The sequence below is a fragment of the Oncorhynchus keta genome, chromosome 34 (genome assembly GCF_023373465.1).
Source record: "Oncorhynchus keta strain PuntledgeMale-10-30-2019 chromosome 34, Oket_V2, whole genome shotgun sequence".
In the NCBI taxonomy this organism is placed as follows: domain Eukaryota; kingdom Metazoa; phylum Chordata; class Actinopteri; order Salmoniformes; family Salmonidae; genus Oncorhynchus; species Oncorhynchus keta.
The window spans coordinates 63,006,458-63,028,888 of NC_068454.1; the positions used below are offsets into that span (position 1 = coordinate 63,006,458).

Here is a 22,431-nt window from a genome sequence, read left to right on the forward strand (position 1 = left end):
TATGCAGCCAGGGTATGCATGCTCCATTCCTGGGTTCCAGTCAGAGATTTAGGGATTTCAGACAATCTACACGTGTAGTTATGCAGCCAGGGTATGCATGCTCCATTCCTGGGTTCCAGTCAGAGATTTAGGGATTTCAGACAATCTACACGTGTAGTTATGCAGCCAGGGTATGCATGCTCCATTCCTGGTTTCCAGTCAGAGATTTAGGGATTTCAGACAATCTACACGTGTAGTTATGCAGCCAGGGTATGCATGCTCCATTCCTGGGTTCCAGTCAGAGATTTAGGGATTTCAGACAATATGAAATCTCATCTGCCTCCTGGACCCCCATGATTACCAAAGAGCCTGGTGGGGAGGGAATGAGCAAAAGGGACTTTAGAGCACGGTGGTAGAAAGGACAGCGTTGACAAGGCAACTAGAGCTCATTATTTCTCCATCTATGCAGGGGCACGGCGCTCTGTTGATGGGCACCAAAGGAGAGGATGGAAGGATGGATGAGGTTACGCCCACGTCTAAAGGGCATCCAGGATCTGACACGACTGGACTGTAATCCAGGATTACCTGTCCGATTCTGTCGTCTGTGTCAACGATCCACGTCAGCAGAGATAACGACACCGGCCAAGACTTTGACTCACTGTGTGAGTGTTTGTCTCTGTGTTGTTGCAGAGCCATAACACAATCAGCACAGCAGCGGTAGTTGGTTGTGAGTGGTCCAGCCTGCACAGTGCCCAGGTTTCCACAGTGGGTCTGGGAGGATGTGTGGTATTGACACAGGTGAGGGGGCTGCTGTCTGGATGTCTGCTGGCAGAGAGACTGGAGGTGTCTGGTTCTGAAGCACGGCAGGGTGTGATAAAGATCTACACTGAAGCTCTGTGTGTGAGAAAGGTCCTCTGAGACTTGTCTCTTGTGGTTCAGAACCACAGGTCACATTTACAGTGGAATGGATTACAAGAAAACCCCAAGAACAGGCCTGACTCTTGTCTTTGTATTTTCCATTTCTGCAACGGTATTGCTACAGAATAACTGCTATTTAAATATCATGTCTTCAGTAATGTCTTTCCACAGTAAGGCTCGGTTTGGAGATTATGTTCCTCCTGCAATGTTTACAGAGGGCCACTTAATGTGTACACACGGATTGGGGTGAAAAAGGGTATTTGGGAGTTCTCTCCTTTCGGAATTTGCATTATTTTGGTTGAGAGTACTGAGGCAGGCAGCGAAAGCTGAATTTTTCATTTGATTGGTACATGCATCGCTCAGTGAGTTTAAACAGTCAACGGCTTTCGTTCTAAAATTAGACACAGTCTAATAGATTTCTCTACCAAAGTTTGTTCAACTCAAAATGTCACTTTGTCAGCTTGAGCGACTTGTACTCAGTGAGGGGTTGGTAAATGTACAGTAAGCTTCATTTGCCCCAATGAGTAATGGATCTAGTGTCTTGACAAAGATTCTACAGTAAAGTAGTCTACGGTAAAGTATTTCTGCAAACTTTAAAGAGAAAGCTTTCGTAGATCGAAAGAGCACAGAATAGCTGTGAATTTGTTACCAAAATCATTGTCTCCTCTTCAAAATGTTAATGCTTTTATAATAGGCCTGCTGGTCCTGCAGGTTCGATAAGCTAGACCTGTGGGATGGGATAGCTTATAATTGCCTGTTCATTTAGTTTTATTACGTCCCTGGGCCAATGTTCTCTCTCCATTTTGGATGTGCTATGTTGTCATTTCTCTGTGTGACTGTGCTATAATTATCGAGAGAGCCTTAGATGGCAATCTTAGACCTTACATTTTTTACGGTTTGTCAGAATCCATGTTTACGTTGACATTTTCCAGTCAAATGTTGTCAAAATTACTAAAAGGAAACGAATGCATGCATGGACCCATGTAGGCGGGCAGGCAGCCAGGCAAAAACCAACCATACTGTGTGCATTTCTGCACATACAAACACACAGACATGCACTGAAGTGTGCTTCTTAACTACAGCCATCACGCTAGCTTTCATGACCCTCCCCTCTCAGTCCGCATGTCATACATTTTACACGGCATGTATAGCTTCTGTGTGTGTTTGTGTTTGTTAACGTTTTCGTGTGTGTGTGTACAGGATGTATGCTTTTCCAATGGAGGATAGTTGGAGGAAAGGGAGGGAGAAGAGGGGGTCTCCCCCGTATAATGTGGTCTTTAATAAAGACACAGGTTGGAAGTGTCCGTGTGTTGCAGCATGCAGTCTCCCAGGGTGATTTATGACTGTGCTGCGAGGCTATTAGATTATGGGCTCCAGCTCTGCTCTGTGTGGGTGATAAGAACAGCCTACCGCCATGGTAAAACTCCCTGTTCACGTGCCTCATTTCAGGGGGACATTGCTGTTTTTTTCACAGGGTGCAAAAAAGGAAATTATATCAAGGAAATTATATCTAAGCACATTGCCTGTGTTGTGGGTGTATCAGAGTTCCAATTTAATGTTTTATCCGTTAAAGGTTTGGGGAGTCTCGCTTAGAAAGGGGATGTAATGAATGATCATCAGCAGCACTCAAACAAAGTATTTAAACAGCAGTCTCATTTTCACCTCTTGGGATGCTGGCTCCAATAAGTGGACCATTATTAAAATGACTTAATGCACTTACATGCAGTTCTGTCTAATTTTGACAAACCATTCTTACCTTAGAAGCAGAACAACAACCAAATCTGCAACTCTGCAGTTTCTCCATTTCACCGTGGGCCTGAGAATGGGATGTGGGGGAGAGGGGTTAGCTCCAGAGGACAGAGCGCTGGGTTCAGAGTTTGCGCTGCAGCACGCCGCGGCTGAAATGCCAGTTGTCAACGGCCGGTGAAAGAAAACAATGGGGCATCGGCTGGAGCGCCTGGGGGAAAGGATGAGTCAGGGTCGCTTTCAATTAGCGCAGTGGGCCATCTCTGCAGCTAGCCACAGGGGCCGGGAGGAGGTGGCGGGAACGGCTGAGGAGCGGAGTGGGTGGAGGGGAGGGATGGGGAGCAGGTGCAGCACAGCGCGCGAGAGAGAAAGACACAGAGTGAGAAAGAGAGAGGCGTGCTTGTCCCCAACTTCCCAAGGAAGAACGCGTTTGTATGCCTGGAACGAAAGTGTGTGTGTGTGTGTGTGTGTGTGTGTGTGTGTGTGTGTGCGCTTCGAGAGTGAAATTAAGAGATTAATGTTTAGATGGGCTTACTGTTTGAAACCATGATGGAATCCTGACAACACCTTGTTGGGAAGAAAGCGGAATGACATCTCTTACTGTCAAAAATCCTGATAAGGGATTAGGATCTTCAAATGATTCATAAGACCGGGGGATCAGACAAAGGACCTCCTCTATAAATCCCATTACAGTAGTGTAGCACTCTGACATTCTGTACTGGGGAAAGGATGATGCCGTCCAGCTGTACTGTATTCAGGAATAATGAGTTGCCTTTGTAAATTGTATTTTCCCTTCAAAATAACCTGATTAGTTTGGAAGTAGGACATTACGGTGTGTTGTTTCACACACTGTACACACAGTCCTGAGGTTTCTATGCCCCAGCTGGCAGGATATGACTTGCCATGCTTTAATGTGGACGTGTGCGCACACACACAGACACGATGGTATGTGTCAGATCCATGCATAAGTGGATTTGTTTCTATTGTGGGTGTTGGCGTGTTGTAATAAGTTTAGTCATACCAGCCAAAATATACAGTATACACACACTAGTTATTCCAACCATGATCTATGCCTGACCACCAGTTACCAAGGGCAACACATATAAGCACAGCATTAGACGCATTAATATGCACATACATGCAAACACTGCACCGCAGGGCTCTCCAGAGGGTGGTACGGTCAGCCCAACGCATCATCAGGGGGAAACTCTGCCTCCCCTCCAGGACATCTACAGCAACCGGTGTCACAGGAAGCCCAAGAAGATCATCAAGATCCTTAGCCGCCCAAACCTCGCCCTGTTCACCCAGCTACCGTCTAGAAGGCAGGGACAGTACAGGTGCATCAAAGCTGGGACCAAGAGACTGACAGAAGCTGTTTATCTTCAGGTCTCCAGGTGGTGACTGTTAAACACCCACTACCTTGCCCTGAACCTTTTAGTCATGGCTCATCCTATATAACACATTTTCTATTCACATACTGTCCATACTAGAGGTCGACCGATTATGATTCTTCAACACCGATTTATTGGAGGACCAAAAAGGCCGATAACGATTAATCGGACGATTTTTATTTATTTATTTGTAATAATGACAATTACAACAATACTGAATGAACACTTATTTTAACTTAACATAATACATCAATAAAATCAATTTAGTCTCAAATAAATAATGAAAACATGTTTAAATAATGCAAAAACAAAGTGTTGGAGAAGAAAGTAAAAATGCAATATGTGCTATGTAAGAAAACTAACGTTTCAGTTCCTTAATCAGAACATGAGAACATATGAAAGCTGGTGGTTCCTTTTAACATGAGTCTTCAATATTCCCAGGTAAGAAGTTGTAGTTATTATAGGAATTATAGGACTATTTCCCTCTATACCATTTATACTAGTTTGAATGAATGTTTACGCGCCTGCTTCTGCCTACCACCGCTCAGTCAGATACTTAGATACTTGTATGCTCAGTCAGATTATATGCAATGCAGGACACGCTATATAATATCTCGTAATATCATCAACCATGTGTAGATAACTAGTGATTATGATTGATTGTTTTTTATAAGATAAGTTCAATGCTAGCTAGCAACTTACCTTGGCTTACTGAATTCGCGTAACAGTCTCCTTGTGGAGTGCAATGAGAGAGAGGCAGGTCGTTATTGCGTTGGACTAGTTAACTGTAAGGTTGCAAGAGTCACGAGGCTTACTATATAAAGCAGGTAGACAGGCATTGAGGCATTCAGTGACTGTTCGATTGAATGGTAGAATGGGCCAAACTAGTGATCTAAGCGACGTTGAGCATGGTATGGTTGTCGGTGCCAGGTGTGCCGGTTTCAGTATCTCAGAAATGGACGGCGCCCTGGGATCTTCACGCACGACAGTGTCTAGGGTTTACCGAGAATGGTGCGACAAACAAAAAGCATCCAGTTAGCAGCAATCCTGTGGGCAACAACAGCTCGTTGATGAGAGGTCGAAGGAGAATGGCAAGAATGGTGCAAGCTTAACAGGCGGTTCACAAACAGGCAAATAACAGTGTAGAATGGCATCTCGGGATGCATCAACTCATCGGTCCTTGTCACTGATGGGCTATTGCAGCAGATGACTACACTGGGTTCCACTCCTATCAGCTAAACACAAGAAGCGGCTCCAGTGGGCACTCAATCACCAACACTGGACAATTGAGGAGTGGAAAAACATAGCTTGGTCCGACGAATCCCTGTTCCTGTTGTGTTTTGCTGATGACAGAGTCAGGATTTGGCGTAAGCAGTCCATGGCCCCATCCTTCCTGGTGTCAACTGTACAGGTTGTTTGCTGTGTTGTAATGGCGGAGAAGGTTTTCCTGGCACATGTTAGGTCCCTTGATACCAATTGAGCAATGTGCTCATGCCCCGAAGAATTCAGGATGTTTTGGAGGCAATAGGGGGTCTAACCCGGTACTAGATGAGTGTACTTAATATATGTCCACTGAGTATGTATGTGTGTGTATATATATCTCTTACTCTCACACGCACACTCGCACACGGAATCTGGTCCGGAAGCTGCAATTCTATCCATATTGCCATGGGGTTTCATGATGTGTTTTAAATACTGTATTCTCGACATAGTTTGTTTTAACATTTCTACTACTGTACATTGCTTTGTAGTTACTGTTTATACACACAGGATATGTATTTATATACTGAATTCGTGACATAGCTTGCTCTAATATATCCACTGCTGTACATATCATTCTTAGTATATATTGTGTAAATTCATCGGGTATACACAGAGTATAGTAAACATTAAGAACACCTTCCTAATATTGAGTTGCACCTCCCCTTTGCCCCCAGAACATCCTCAATTCATCATGAACTCTACAAGGTGTTGAAAGCATTCCCCATGTTGACTCCAATGCTTCCCACAGTTGTGTCAAGTTGGCTGGATGTCCTTTGGGTGGTGGACCATTCTTGATACACACAAACTATTGTGTTTGGAAAAACCCAGTAATGTTGCAGTTCTTGACACAAACTGGTGCACCTGGTACCTACTATCATGCCTCATACAAAGGCACTTAAATATTTTGTCTTGCCCATTCACCCTTGAAGGCACACATACACAATCCATTTCTCAATTGTCTTCTCAATTGTCTTAAGGCTTGAAAATCCTTCTTTAACCTGCATCCTTCCCTTCATCTACACTGGTTTGAAGTGGATTTAACAAGTGACATCAATAAGGGATCATAGTGTTCACCTGGTCAGTCTCCCATGGAAAGAGCAGGTGTTCCTAATGTTTTGTATACCCAGTGTATCTACATATAGATTACATTTGAAATACTGTTACAGTGCTGATTGAGTTGTTAGCCATGGCTGTGATGAGGTTTATTAACTTTATCTCAAAACGAGGGTTAGAAGCTTACAGTGGTTATTTTTTCTTAAATATATGTTTTTATCCCTTTTTCTCCCCAATTTCGTGGTATCCAATTGGTTGTTAGTCTGGTCTCATCGCTGCAAGTCCGGTACGGACTCGGGAGAGGCGATGGTCGAGAGCCGTGCGTCCTCCGAAACACAACCCAACCAAGCCGCACTGCTTCTTGACACAATTCCCACTTAACCTGGAAGCCAGCCGCACCAATGTGTCAGAGGAAACACCTGGCGACTGTGTCAGCGTGCACTGTGCCCGGCCCGCCACAGTAGTCACTAGTTAGCGATGGGACAAGGACATCCCTGTCGGCCAAACCCTCTGCTAACCCGGATGATGCTGGGCCAATTGTGCGCTGCCCCATGGGTCTCCCGGTCGCGGCCGGCTGCGCCAGAGCCTGGACTCGAACCCAGAATCTCTAGTCGCACAGCTAGCACTGCGATGCTGTGCCTTAGACCAACGCACCATTCGGGAGGCAGATTACAGAATGTTTCTGATGAATAACACTTTCATTACACACATTGTACCAAATCTAAATCTGTCATATCAAAGTGTGTAGCCAGATGTTGATGGCTAAGAAGATGCCTCCAAAGGAAATAGGAGGAGGAAATAGCTAGCAAATGAAAGTAACGATATTATCAGGATGGGTGATTTGGTGTACAGGGTGTTGAGTTAATTTCGTTCAGCAGACACACACTGTGCAATAATGGAAAACGCCTCTATCGAGAAGCCACTTGATCAATTCCTCGTTTCTGTCAAGTGCATGTTGCACAAATGTTACGGTATCTCAAATGACATACACTCTCAACCCTGGCGTCAACCAAAGAAACTGAACAGGCAACAACAGTCTACCCAACCCCCTCACAGTTTACGCTACCCGTTTCAGCATTCGGTATCCCTATCTCTGAATGCCAGCATGCCAAATGCACTCCCCTCTCAGTTGCCAGCTAGGCCTCTAGACTATTACATTCTCCTCCCCTAAAAGACTGCAATTAATCCAATTAGTAATCAATCAGCCGTCCGGGCCCCATGTCTCCCCCAAGCTAATGGAGGATATGACAGCCGGGCCCTGCATTATTAATACCTCCATTTCAGGGGCCCAGAGGTGCCAGGGGCCATTGATCACCTCTACAGCAGAGCAAACCACCACACTGTGCTATGCCTGCTGGGAGATATCTGGAGGGAAGAATGATCTGAGAGATGGAGGGAGGGTGTGGAGGAGGGGGAGAGGGTTTGCAAAGTCTTAAGGAGGACAATGACTAGGGTTTTTTGGAAGGCGGGAGGAATTGCACATAAATGGTAAGAGGTGAAGGTTGGAAGTGATAAAAATAGAGAATAGGAGGTGAGAGGTGAGGAGCCTGCAAGGGAAGAAGGAGGGATTTGAGGGCAGAGATGAACTGGGTACAGGGGGAGCGTAGTGCCTTTTTTCCCCATGGTTTGCATTTGCCCTTTTGCAGGTTTTACTATTTTTTTTATCATTTCTTCCATCCTAGTTAAATTTTCTCATCTGCTTGAATGTACCTCTCCTATATCAAGGTGTTTTGGTACTTCCCACGCTGTCTATCCTGCCCTCTATCCACCATTCATAGTGACAATAGTGGTAGGTGGATCGTTTGTCCAGTTCTGCAATATGCAAACTAGCAATCATACTACACTTAAAATCATTCAAAGCTGCACCAATTTTCAATATAATTGTAAAGAACAGTGAAGACATGAGACAGCTCCCTTATTGATCTTGTTTAAGAACAATACAATTATCCCACCTAGACTAGCCTACAACACCACCTTACAATGCATAATTGCATTATTGTTTTCAAGTGAGTACAAAATTATACTCTAGGCTGTAAACTGCCGTGCAAATGTCATTTGAATAATGCCCTGTGATTTTGAATATTTCATTCCATTTGGATCAGGGGTCTAATGAACAGTTTATAAGGTATAGAAAGGCACAGTAGCAAGCAGGACTGGCTGTAATAAGTTCTGATACTGAGATGTGCTGTCTGTTGTGGATCATCATTCTCTCAAGTCGTCCTATAATAATGTGGCCACATATGCTCCCAGCTGACCCAGTTATTCAGGAAATCGTAGCGCGTGCTCTGCCTCCTCTCCGATAGTCCTTACGCACATAGAACCAATAAAGCTTCAATATACCCTAAATATTTGTCATTGAACTTTTAAAAATGTATTTACTTTCGGAAAACTGCCCTAATATTGGAAACAAACATCCCACTGGGCAAAAATGGGTAGAATCAACGTTGTTTCCACTAGGGATGGGCATGAGTTCGTCAAAGCTCAATCTTTAACCAGAGATCACATTTTTTTTCAAATGCTGTAAAACTATTTGGTGGAATGTGCTTTGTGGCTGCCCAAAATGGCAAGTTAAATTTTGTCTTGACAAGTTAATTTGCTTGGACTCTAGTGTTACATGTGTATTTGTGGGGCACAACAAAGAAGAAACCTAGCGAAGAATCACACAGAATGAATGTCTCATTCCCTCAATTGTGTTCTGTCCTCTCCCTAAACACATGTGCTGATTGCCAACACAAGCTCCCGTTAGGCCTACAGAATGAAATGCCTATAAAAACGGATTTATCTAATGGAATACACAAGCTACATTCCTTGCCAAATGACAACAGTTTTATCACAAATTCAAAATGGACTGGTTGATTGAAGTAGGAAAATACACTGTGTACAAAACATTTCCATGACGTAGACTGACCAGGTGAAAGCCAAGTTGAAAATGGTTTAGGCTTAACATAACAGGTTTCACACTGAAAATACACAAACCTGCTCACCAAACAGATGCAATGGCCATCATTTATCACCATGCAGTGTTCAATGTGGAACTGTTAATCCATTTTGTAAATTCCAACGAACAGTTTGAATATATTAAATCGAACGTCTGTATATTGAAAGTGATTTCAACTCGCCATGTTTCAAATGATCACTCTTTGAGAATAGCTGTTCCAGATGCAAATTAATTACTTAAAAATCATACAATGTGATTTTCTAGATTTTTGTTTTAGATTCCGTCTCTCACAGTTGAAGTGTACCTATGATAAAAATGACAGACCTCTACATGCTTTGTTAGTAGGAAAACCTGCAAAATCAGCAGTGTATCAAATACTTGTTCTCCCCACTGTAGGTGTCTTGACTGTGATAAGGGCTCAGGAGATAAGGGCTACTATATTAACAAAGCAAAGCTTTGCCATTTCAGTCATAGGCTTCTTTCTACAAGCAATGCTGAGGTTACTACTTTTTTGGAGATTGTGTTCCATAATATAACTAGTTGACTCGTACACCAAAAAAAATCATGCGAGTACTTGAACAGTAATAAAATATTAAATCCCTAGTGTCCATCATTTCAACCAAGAAAATTAATGTGATCAAATAAAATGAATTTGTCATATGCCTCGTAAACAACCGGTATAGACTAACAGTGAAATGCTTACTTACGGGTCATTCACAACAACGCAGAGTTAAAAGGGATGACATTGAATCAACGTGGAAAACTGATTGGATTTTCAAAAAGTAATCAATGTAAAAACATTTGTCTTTTAATTTTACCCGACTTTTAACCCAAATCCATATTTGTTGTTGAATTCAAGTTAGTTAACTCAACCAAATGTAAATCAAAACTACATTTTGAACTGACATCTGTGCCCAGTGGGATCATCATGTTGTCATCCAGAGTCACATTTTATTTATTTTTCAAGCTATAGAACACAATATTTGACATAAAGCAGGATTTTAAAGGACCAAAGAGTTTGGGCTGCTTCATGTTTTCATTTCTGCCATGGAAAAAATATTGAGATACTGGTAACATCACAGCTCTCGTCACAATGTTTTAATCTGATGAGACTACTTCAGAAATCTCCTGTAGGCTACCTGTGCACGTTCGTCCAAAATATAATTCCAGCCTCCAAACTGTGCAGATGATGGTGTTGAAATCGCAAACCATGACAATGAAGAGGCAAAAGTCGGTATGCTTTGCTTATTGGTTGTGATGCGTTGGCACAGAAACCTTTTGGTGGAAAATTTGTTTCATATATATTTTATATGATTGTAAATATAGCATCAAAATGTTGAAAATCTGATTTCCACCTAGCTGATCATTATCTTCAGCCAGCTATGATCGTAGTGTAGGTGTAATGAAAAAGGCAGGGAGAGTAGCTTGTCCGTTGTGGTCGGCGAACCCTTAACCTTCTGGCCAGTAGCCCTGCTTGGCATCGACTGAGTCACAAAAGCATGCTGATGTGGCAAAGTCTATATCCACGTTAATAAACACAGGGTCGCTACAGTTAGGGGAAAGGTGTGTACATTTTTTGTTACAGTACAAGGGGAGGGTCATGTGAAAATATTTGTCTTTTTTTTATGACACCAAGTTGGACAAGCTGTCCCTAAGGCAGGGGAAAGTGAGGCTCAGTGTGGCCAATTCAAGATCAATGCTTTATATTCTCCATATTTATGTGTGCACCAAAACCGATTCTCTCAACTTCAGTTCCAGGGCATGGTATTGTTTGTTTTAAGAAGGGAAAAAAGCAAAGACCCCGTCTAGAGTTTAATTTTTTATATTTTTTTATTTGATACTGCAATTCATTCAATGTTGGGCTGGGGAAAACAAGCAAGCAAAAACAACCAAACCCCTTGCTCATGCCTCCTCTTAGCCTCTACTCTGAAAAGACACATTGTGTGCCAACGAAATCAGCTGACCTTAATTTGAGCTATCCTATGTGCCAGAGGCTGCTAAATCACCTATCTAGGATGCTTGTTGTTGTCGTCTTTCAACACATGTTGACAGGGCCTCTGTGATGGTTTAGTGTGACTCCAAAATGGCTGCTCTGTGCCAAATGTGACCAATGTGGTCACAAGTATGTGAAAAGGGAAATTAATGGTAGAGGGTATTTGTAGTTGAGCCTGGTGATCTTAAACAAGTCTTTTGCACTACATCAGTCCTATACAGCAAACCTCTGTTTCCCATGATTGGGAACCTTTGTCATCTGTCATGTAGACCAAAATGCATCCCCTTACTGACCCACACCGTGTGAGCGAAGGGTCGCGTCCCCCTCTTCACCACATAGGTTTAGTCACTGTGAGTCGTTATGCCAAAGAACCCACGCTAGCCTAGTTAATGTGGAGAATGCTGGGATGGTTCTGGGTTTATAGCCTTATTCATGGGTGCATTAGACCACTGTTGGTTAGGCTCCTGAGTCACTCTGCAGTCTATAGCAGCTGCTATCAACTGGGTTAATATCCAGGGGGGTCAGAGAGACTGATGTCCTTCATCCGCTGGGCTGTGTGAGTCAGTTTAGTGAGTGGACATACGTTAGTAATCACAGGATGTAATGGAGAGCTCCAGGGTCACGACATGCAATCCGCAGCCATTTGTGTGCGACCCTGTGTGCATGAATGGATGTGCGGCGGGGGGTGTATTTGCGGGCGCAAGACTCATCGACCACAAGCCATTAGTCAGCACTGGTCGTTGGCAATGGGCGCAAGATGCATCGACCACATGCCATTAGTCTGGAATGGATTGAAGGGAAGTTCATCTGTCACGGTTTCCCATCACTGCAAGGGGGTTTCTTTTGGAGAGATGGTAAAGCCATGACGATACAGTTAGCTGACAAGGCCGGTTATAATTCAAACCCCCAGATAGTTCCTAACCGATGAGGCTCTGAAGCTCACAAACAAGCTTTACTGGAATAACCATTTGTAACAGAGTTGTTAGCAGCAACTTTATATGAAGAACCATTCGAGTGTTACTACTGTATGTAACAAACAACCTTTGGTGATTGACAGCTCTTTTTTTTCTCATTAATGTCTATATTACACATTTGTTGTCGGGTGTTTGTATAATCTAAATCATTTGGGACTATGGGGGAACTGGCTATTTAAGAAAGGGATTAGTATAGAGATAAGTTCTCACTATATTGTAGCGCCACAGCGTCTCTGTCGCCTCACCGCCTCTACCCCTGTGGAGCCCCATGCATCTGGTTCTATTTAGAGCTCATCTGCTTGTGTTATGCTGCTATGTTATGACAGTAAAGTGACTGAGGAGATTATGCTAAGAGGATGTGTGCCGCACCCCCCCGCACCTCTTCCTCAGTCATGGGTCAGTGGCCCGTTGCAGTATCCTGCTGAGGCTGTGCGTTGAAAAGGCAGAGGTTATTAGCCTGTGTGTTTGCAGCGCAGCTGTGCTTTGAGAATCTCCCTCCCGTTGTTTTACATACTGGGCCGTCACTGCTGCAGCGCACCGCTCATGTTGTTTGTCTCTTGTTTTTTTTCTCTCACAGGAAGTTTGCTGAGGATTGCAAAACTAATTGTGAAAAAATCTGAGGGGGGTTCAACCCCCTGACCCTCCCCCAACTGCACAACCCCTCCCCCTCCGTATTTATTGGATCGGACCCTCTGAATTCTTCACATCTGTTGTGAGGAACCAAAGATCAACTGAGCCATTTGGTGGTGTAATCCATCTGTACTGATACAGAAAGTGAGTACTGTCATCATTATTCTTCCCTCTTCATGTCTACATTTCAGACATAGAAACTTGGCTTGAAAACAGGATCCAAGTAGTCTAACCCATGGGTTTAGATGGAGTATGACGTCAAACATGCTGGGTGTAATAAATGCTGACTCGTATCTTATGGGTGTTCTATAACTCAAGGGTCACAGAGTGGTGTGCTATGATGCCTATTGTAGATGTTTCAATGTCCTTCCGGATAACACCAGTAGCTGACTGCGTGAGCCCTCACATCATGACGTGATTGTTGTCCGCCGTGGAAATGAGCCCTTCAGGACTTTCATTGAAGCCCACCTGTACAGGCTTTGATGGACAACCGCCCTCAATGCTTTATATAACAACAACACAGCTGCTGTTCTGTCTCCGTCACCCTTTTCACTCCCTGTTGCCCGTATGTTCAACCTTTTGACGGGACGAGGGTTCACATTTGGACACCTCTGCTTTCATACCCCTTTATGTGCATTGGCTTTGTACTGATGGCCCTCTTTTGGCTGGGTATGTATACAAACACCACGGGCCATTGTGTAGCATTGTGCATCAATCAAAGTGAGTGCAAGCCAGCAACTTGCATTGTTGTCAGATATGTTAGCAGGCAAACAATGCATTTGGGTTTGGTGTGCTGGCCATGTAGAAAGAGGATATAGGTGTTGTGCTCAGTTGGTCACTGGCAGAGTAGTTGGGTGTCTACAGCTGGCTCTATGGTTGGACATTTTCTGCTTTTCATTATGGCTGCCACAAACGGTCAAATGGGAAGGAACACCAGTCAGTGGGAGCATAGGCATGAAATGTGATCAGACGGAGCACTGAATGAAGGAATTGTCAGAGCAAACAGTGTGTGTGTGTGTGTATGAGAAGACTGTCTCGTTTTGCTTTCATACCTTGACACCCACTCACTTCACAATAAAGCACTGTCCCCGTCCCAGTGGCACAAATGTGTAAAATTATATTCAGATCTTCCATGCATCGCTGCAAAGGTTGTTTCACTGCTTTTTCTAGTGAAAGATGGTAAGAAATAAGCTCTGATTTGTAGTGTACACTCATTTTTATGCCTTGGTTGGCACCAGTTTATTGCCCTGTCCCAAACCTCACTACTCTATAACAGCTCATATAAGACATTCATCCAACCTTTTCCATTGTCACTGGAGGGTCTTCACCGATCTGTCTGATAACTAGAAAACACTAATTTCATCCACAAAACGGAGCTGCCTTTCATCCTCAAGATTCAGTTCTTACCAAAAACTATAAGCCTGTGGCTGATATTGATGAGGGGAGGGGGGGGTTCATGAGTAAATCTTAACTACTTAATTCTACATTGAAGATGAGGTGTTTTGTGGTTGTAGAATCAGTATGAAAATCTAAATGTGCACACACATTCGCTAGGTAACTAGTGACCTGCTTGCTGTCTGAAATCAAATCAAATGTTATTGGTCACATACACATTTAGCAGATGTTATTGCGGGTATAGCGAAATGATTGTGTTACTAGCACCAACAGTGCAGAAATATATACTGTAATAATGAACAACAATACATACATCTAAAAGTAAAATAATGAAATTAAGAAATATATAAATATTAGGACGAGCAATGTCGGAGTGGCATTGACTAAAATAGTGATTCCATGTCTATGTATATAGAGCTCTGCGGTTGCGAGTGGTGCAGTTTTCGTACCAGGCGGTGATACACCCCGACAGAATGCTCTCAATTGTGCATCTGTGAAAGTTTGTGAGGGTCATAGGGGCCAAGCCAAATTTCTTTATCCTCCTGAGGTTGAAGTGGCGCTGTTGCTCCATTACCACACTGTCTGTGTGGGTGGACCATTTCAGATCGTCAGTGACGTGTACGACGAGGAACTTGAAGCGTCCCACCTTCTCCCGTCGATGTGGATAGGGGCGTGCTCCCTCTGATTTTCCCTGAAGTCCACGATCAGCTCCTTTATGTTGTTGACGTTGAGGGAGACGTTATTTTCCTGGTACCGCTCCGCCAGGGCCCTCACCTCCTCCCTGTAGGTTGTCTCGTCATTGTTGATAATCAGGCCTACTATGGTTGTGTCGTCTGCAAACTTGATGATTGAGTTGGAGGCGTGTGTGGCCACACAGTCATGGGTGAACATGGACTACAGGAAGGAGCTGAGATTCGAACCCTTGTAGGGCCCCTGGGTTGAGGACCTACTTTCAGCACCCGGGGGCGACCCGTCAGGAAGTCCAGGACCCAGTTGCACAGGGCGGGGTTCAGACCCAGGGCCCCGAGCTTGATGAAGAGCTTGTAGGGTACTATGGTGTTGGCTGAGCTGTAGTCAATGAACAGCATTCTTATATAGGTATTCCTCTTGTCCAGATGGGATAGGGCAGTGTGCAGTGCAATGTGGATCTATTGGGGCGGTTACCAAATTGAAGTGAGTCTAGGGTGTCCATATATTATAATAATATAAGAAATAACACAAAAACAATACTGCAAAGTTGCTTAGGACCTAGAAGCAGAGCTGCTATGTCTGTCGGCACCATCTTTCCAGTCTCAAATCAATCCATATGAAATTAAAGAGATTCTAGCGAGTTCACACACTCAATGCTGAATACTCACGCTAGCTAGTGTAGTGAAATTCTAGCCAATAGCACTAGTGAGTTTCCATGATAAGGCAGTTTCTGTTCTGCCGTGACAAGTGCGCCGTGTTTTGCAGCACAGCTGACTGCTCTCTGCGGTGTTATGGCGTTGGCCAAATGTTACAAAGTAGCAAGGCACAGTGCCAGCTGTCAGTCAGATGCATGCTGATTTCTTAGTACAGTCCCATAACTTTGGTGCCCTACAACTTCATCAACCTACTTTAATGGCTATTCAAACAGGGTAGCAATAGTTGGCTCAGCTGATCGAGCATGGTTTGCTGTAGTGGCCAGTGCATCATAGGTTCAGAGAGTGTAAAATGATGAACTAGTGTAAGGCGGATGAGCAAAATCATGATTCTTAGAAATGAGTTCCACGTTTGTTTAGACAGATGGCTCCTGGCAACTGTGTGTCACATTAGAATGACGGCATCTTACGTGAGAAAATGCTGGAGGGTGTTCACCTCAATTAGGTCATTCTAATTCAGTTGGGTGCAAATTAAGTTCTGACACCAGTCCAAACCAGTAGTATCTCAATAAGTGGCTGCCAGTAGTTCCCAAAAGTTCCTGAGCCAGTTTGCCTTTGCCAACCGTTCTGAACTCCTGCCGCCGTTCACACTTGGTTTCCAGAGCTCAAGCTTAAACCCTCTGTCAATGCTATTTTCTCCTTCCTTCCTCCCATCCTTCCTTCCTTCCTTTTCCCCACAGCCATCTTCCTCAATGTTGAAGGAGGGCATCGCCACACATGACTGTGCTGTGACAAATTGGCTTGGGGACAAGGCAGATGGTGACTGGGAGGGGACTGGTTGTCACGCCGTTTGCCATGGTGACATGAATTGATCTCGCGGAGCGGCACACATGCTCCGCTTGTGTAATCCTGACTTGCTAACCCCCCTGCATACACACTTTCTCACACACACCCCTCCCTGCCTACTTTACCTCCCCATTACTATCAATGATGTGTGCAGTGGATGCACGCGTCACAGGCTCCGCTCCCCTTGAAAAGAAGCGAGGGACAAGGAGGGATTTGACAGAGACAAGAGTCAGACTAATGGAAGGCCTAGGGGACTCTGGGGTTTATAGCAATATAGGCACTGTACATGTCAGGATGTCAACAACGAGATGTTCTGTTTACACAGTTACCGTTGTTGACGTTTGAGCAATGAGTTTGTGTCTGAATGCCCGAAGTCCCTGTGGACACTATTCAAATAAATCCAGTTCCTACGTTTCAACGCAGGTTGATGCATGTTGCTTACTTTTGATTTATGCATCAATGTCTTGCTTACAGATGTAGCTCTCGCATTTTGTAAGTCGACAGACTCCTACCTGAAAGTAGTTTTTCTCTGTTCATTGATACGATTTGCATTTGATCATCTCAAACCGTAGCGTGGTGGGTGGCTGGCTGGCTTAGGATAATTGTGGGCTTTGGCTCTTTTCACCTGGAGCGTGATGGGATAACTTTCCCACGATGACTTAATATTCTGTGAGCACACTGCGTTAAGCTCCGGATATTGATCCACAGATCATTGCATCCTGTGGGACTTTCCCCTGAGCATCTGTGGGATCTTCTGTGTGGGAATGCTAATGCACCCCAACCTCGGCGGGTCCATAGAGATCATGGGAAGCAACACGGTGGAGATGAGTGAGAAAGAAACGAGCTAGGCTAGAAAAGCATTCACGGTATTTCCTCTGTTTTTCCTCTCAAGGAATTAAATGGCGACGAAGCGAAAACTTTAATAACTGTATTGTTTGCATTTTGATTGCATATTAATATAGGGAAGATAGTTGGGTAGATATGTTCATATGGAAACATATCCTCTTGTTTATGTTCCTAACTTGTTTGATAAGATTAGTACAGATTTTCTCAGGGGACCCCACATGGGTCCCTGACCCCAAGTTTCAGAACCACTCTACTGACCTCTTTCTTTGCTTGCTTCTGTTCTGTTCTGTCTGTCTCCTCTGCTTCCTCCCTCAAGCATTGCAGCCTGCCTCAGCCTCACCACTGAGCGCCACATCACTGTATCTCAGTAGCCTACTCTCTGTAAAGAAAAGTTATAATGAGAACTTAGTAGCGTATTTTTTTATCCTGCTGAGGTAGGCTCCATTTATTGTTAGCTTCTTACTTCATCCTTCTAACTGGCTAAGTAATACTAGCCAGACCAGAGCTGGCAGCTAGCCACCTGACTGACAGACAGTGCCTTCAGAAAGTATTCGCACCCCTCCCACATTTTGTTTTGTCACAGCCTTTAAAATTGATTATTTTTATTTTTTGTCACTGGCTTACACACAATACCCCATAATGTCAAAGTGGAATTACACGGAATAAAAATATAAATGCAACATGTAAAAAGTGTTGGTCCCATATTTCATGAGCTGAAATTAAAGATCCCCGAAATGTTCTATACACACAAAAAGCTTATTTCTCTCAAATTTTGGGAACACATTTGTTTACATCCCCGTTAGTGAGCATTCCTCCGCGGCCAAGATAATCCAGCCACCTGACAGGTGTGGCATATCAAGAAGCTGATTAAATGGCATGATCATTACAGAGGTGCACCTTGTGCTGGGGACAATAAAAGGCCACTCTAAAATGTGCAGTTTTGATACACAACATAATGCCACAGATGTCTCAATTTTGAGGGAGCGTGCAATTGGCATGCTGACTGTCCACCAGAGCTCTTGCAAAATAATTTGATGGTAATTTCTCTACCATAAGCTGCCTCCATGGCCCCATGTTGCAAGGATCTTTACACAATTCCTGGAAGCTGAAAATGTCCCGGTTCTTACATGGCCTGTATACTCACCAGACATGTCACATATTGAGCATGTTTTGGATGCTCTGGATCGACTTGTACTACAGCGTGTTCCAGTTCCCGCCAATATCTGGAAACTTCGCACAGCCATTAAAGAGCAGTGGGACAACATTCCACGGGCCACAATCAACAGCCCGATCAACTCTATGAGAAGGAAACGTGTTTTTCTGCATGAAGCAAATGGTGGTCACACTAGATATTGACTTTTTAAAATAGTTTTATTTTACCTTTTATAACTAGGCAAGTCAGTTAAGAACAAATTCTTATTTTCAATGACAGCCTAGAACGACAGATTTTGTACCTTGTCAGCTTGGGGATTTGATCTTACAACCTGTCGGTTACTAGTCCAACGCTATAACCACTAGACTACGCCGCCACCTATGACTGGTTTCTGATACACACCCATGCCTTTTTTTTAAAGCTATCTGTGACCAACAGATGGATATCTGTATTCCCAGTTGCGATAAATCCATAGATTAGGGCCTAATTAATTCATTTAAAGTGACTGATATCTTTATATGAACTGTAACTCATTAAAATCTTTTAAATTGTTACATGTTGGGTTTTAAATATTTTTGATCCGTATGTTTTTTTTCCAATTTTTACAAATAGAAATAAAAATGAAAAGCTGAAATGTCTTGAATCAGTAAGTATTCAGCCCCTTTGTTTGGAGGGTATTCACCTCCTAACAAAGCCTAAATACTCCATGTTCAGGAGTAAAAATGTGCTTAACAAGTCACATAATAAGTTGCATGGACTCACTCTGTGTGCAAATATATTGTTTAACATGATTTTTGAATGACTGCCTCATCTCTGTACACCAAACATACACTTACAGTGCATTCAGAAAGTATTCAGACCCCTTCCCTTTTCCACATTTTGTTACGTTACAGCCTTATTCTAAATGCATTAATAAATTGCCTCATTAATCCCCCTCCTCTCCCCTGTAACTATTCCCCAGGTCGTTGCTGCAAATGAGAACGTGTGCTCAGTCAATTTACCTGGTAAAATAACGGATAAATAAAATACAAATTAGCATCAATCTATACACAATACCCCATAATGACAAAGCAAAAACAGCGTGAAAACTGAAATACCTTATTTACATAAGTATTCAGACCCTTTGCTATGAGATTTGAAATTGAGCTTTGGTGCATCCTGTTTTCATTGATCATCCTTGAGATGTTTCTTCAACTTGATTGGAGTCCACCTGTGGTAAATTCAATTGATTGGACATGATTTGGAAAGGCACACACCTGTCTATGTCAGGTACCACAGTTGACAGTGCATGTCGGGGCAAAAACCGAGCCAGCAAGTTGAAGGAATTGTCCGTAGAGCTCAGAGACAGGATTGTGTTGAGGCACAGATCTGGGGAAGGGAAGAAAAAAAATCTGCAGCATTGAAGGCCCCAAGAACACAGTGGCCTCCATCATTCTTAAATGGAAGAAGTTTGGAACCAAGAAGACCCCTAGAGCTGGCCGCCCAGCCAAACTGAGCAATCGGGGAGAAGGTCCTTGGGTTAGGCAGGTAACCAAGGACCCTCTTGTCACTTTGACAAAGCTCCAGAGTTCCTCTGTCGAGATGACAGAACCGTCCAGAAGGACAACCATCTCTGCAGCACTCCACCAATCAGGCTTTTATGGTAGAGTGGCCAGACGGAAGCCACTCCTCAGTAAAAGGCACAACAGCCACTTGTCGTTTGCCAACAGGCACCTAAAGGACTCTCAGACCATGACAAACAAGATTCTCTGGTCTGATGAAACCAACTTTTTGGACTGAATGCCAAGCGTCACATCTGGAGGAAACCTGGCACCATGCCTACAGTGAAGCACGGTGGTGGCAGCATCATGCTGTGGGGATGTTTTTCAGAGGCAGGAACTGGGAGACTAGTCAGGTTTGAGGTAAAGATGAACGGAGCAAAGTCCAGAGAGATCCTTGATGAAAACCTGCTCAGGAGTGCTCAGGACCTCGGGCGAAGGTTCACCTTCCAACCGGACAACGACCCTAAGCACACAACCAAGACAATGCAGGATTGGCTTCAGGACAAGTCTCAATGTCCTAGAGTGGCCGAGCCAAAGCCTGGACTTGAACCCAATCGAACGAATGGCACCTATTAGTAGATGGGTAAAAAGACACACAATCAGACATTGAATATCCCGTTAAGCATGGTGAAGTTATTAATTACACTTTGGATGGTATATCAACACACCCAGTCACTACAAAGATACAGGCGTCCTTCTTAACTCAACTGAGTAGTTGCAGTAGTTACGGACATGCTCTGCTTTTGTACTTTGAGTTCGAAGTAACATGGAATGTTAAAGGGGGCAAATTAATGATGCGACTTCTTCATCCAATGAACGTTCCTCTGAAAAATTTGAACCTCACACAGCATGGAATTTTTTATGAGGTGTCCTCTCAGACACTCCAGGCTGTAGGGTTCGATCCAAACCTCTCTCTCTCTCACACACACACACACACACACACACACACACACACACACACACCCTTAAGTACTTAAGCTGTGAGGAGACAAGCAGCACTCCCTCTGTGATAACAGCTCTACTGTCAGCACATACTATCTGCAGACCTTACTCCCCCAAACGCTAGGACTCTCTCACTCCCTAAAATCTAGCCAAATGAAAGCTGCAGGGAGAGACATGTAAATAAATCCTCTCACCAAAGTCGAAGAGAAATGCCTCTAAAACCACAGAATGAGTTCTACAATGTCAACAGCAAGGATGGTTATGTATGGCCTATCTGACCTCCACTACCCTCTGCCCTACTCTCTCTCCTCCTCCTCTCCTCTCCCAAACCGTCCAGTCTGGATGAAGACATCAGTCAGGTAAGAGATTCAGGTTTCCTGATTGTGTTTTGCTATACCCCACTAAACCACCTCCCAGGGTGATTCTTTGCCTCTTGGTTTGAGGTCTAAATAAATACTGAAAGTGTTCTCATTTCAGAAGGTGACTGACTATATGATGCTTGTTGGCTCTAACTTCCTGGTTTTCTTGCAGATTTAGAAAGTCCTAAAGCCTTTGCAATGTTTTATGATAAACTAATTAAAGAAAATTCAGTAGATTAATAAATGCAGGTTTGCCTGTAAGGTAATGGGACTTGCTTGTTATTGCAATTTGACTTAAGACATTTACTGAGTTTTCTGCATGTATGCAAATGTATTCAGCTATTGAATAATGTAAACTTTGAAGGAAAAATCTAAATTCATTTAATCATCTTAAAGTTCATATTTCCTTATTAAAATTACATCACTTTCACCCTTCAGATAACTCCTGAACAAATTAAAATTGATTTACTTGGACAGTTGGCTGTCATCCAAAATGGATACTTTAGTTTTAATAGGAAGTCCTTTTTTTAGCTTTTGGCTGTTTGCACTTGTCATGTTGACATTGCCCTTTTTTCAGTGCAGGGCATTGAGGTGAACCTAGAATGCTTTTCAAATCTACATAATTGGCGGGGGCACATGCATTCACACATGCGCACGTTTACACGCACTGTCCTTAAAGTACAGTATATTCTGAGTAGGAATTCTGATTTGATGTTGTACAGTGGAACATGAGTGTGGGTGAAGTCTCATCTGCCATCTGCATTATTATGCCAATATTGTCAACATTAATCCGCATAAGCATCTTTCACACTTCACCTTTCCTGATTGAATTGACTGCATACCCCCTTGGCTTGGCTGCCTAAGAGGCTAGAGCAAGTTTTTTTTTTTTAGCAAAAAAAATAGCATACATTTTTTGTTGGACACAAGACTAACAACATCAGGAAATCAGCTACACGTGACTTTAATTTAAGAAATCTGGTCCCAAGTATTCCCAAGCGTAATAGAGAGAAACTTGTTCATATACAAATGTAAGCAAGGTTTGAAATGATTGTTTTAGTCAAACATTATACACTATATATGACGTGTATAAAATCATGGAATGCCACATTTCCAACAAGTCA

At 43.4% G+C, this 22,431-nt stretch overlaps 1 protein-coding gene across 9 annotated transcripts in view; it reads left to right on the forward strand.

Annotated features, from left to right (window-relative positions):
• The window catches only part of LOC118367503 (semaphorin-6D-like), a 166,555-nt gene that overhangs the window by 68,291 nt on the left and 75,833 nt on the right, over nt 1-22,431 (forward strand). For 7 of the 9 annotated variants that reach the window (XM_035751040.2, XM_035751041.2, XM_035751036.2 and 4 more), the window contains one exon: nt 12,833-13,029. The exons of 1 other annotated variant lie outside the window; for it this stretch is intronic. The gene's annotated coding sequence lies outside the window, so the exon portion shown is untranslated. Of the gene's footprint in view, nt 1-12,832; nt 13,030-21,288; nt 21,311-22,431 lie in introns of all 9 variants that reach the window. One more of the 9 variants, XM_035751033.2, reaches the window with a different exon arrangement.